The following is a 305-nucleotide window of genomic DNA, read 5'->3' on the forward strand; positions in this document are numbered from 1 at the left end:
ATGCGCTCCAAATACACTGCACATCATGCTAATATTTGCCATTATGTCATGGGTAATGCCGGGCATTTAAGCGAACTGCGGCGTAGTTTAGAAGATATTAAAATAGTGAGAGGTGCTTTTTGTTGGTCTGTTATTTTTGTGGTTTATCTGATGCAGGGGAATCAGAGGTTAGTAAACGTGGGCGGGGGTGTTCGGTGTCGCGTTTGTTTGTCGGGAAATGAGGCTGGAAAGAGCATGTGTCGCCCCCTCGCCCTGCTTCTTTGCCTCTTTGCCTCCCATTCTCTTTTCCTCCCGCTCTTTCAGAA

Source organism: Penaeus monodon, chromosome 33, assembly GCF_015228065.2.
Source record: "Penaeus monodon isolate SGIC_2016 chromosome 33, NSTDA_Pmon_1, whole genome shotgun sequence".
Lineage (NCBI taxonomy): Eukaryota > Metazoa > Arthropoda > Malacostraca > Decapoda > Penaeidae > Penaeus > Penaeus monodon.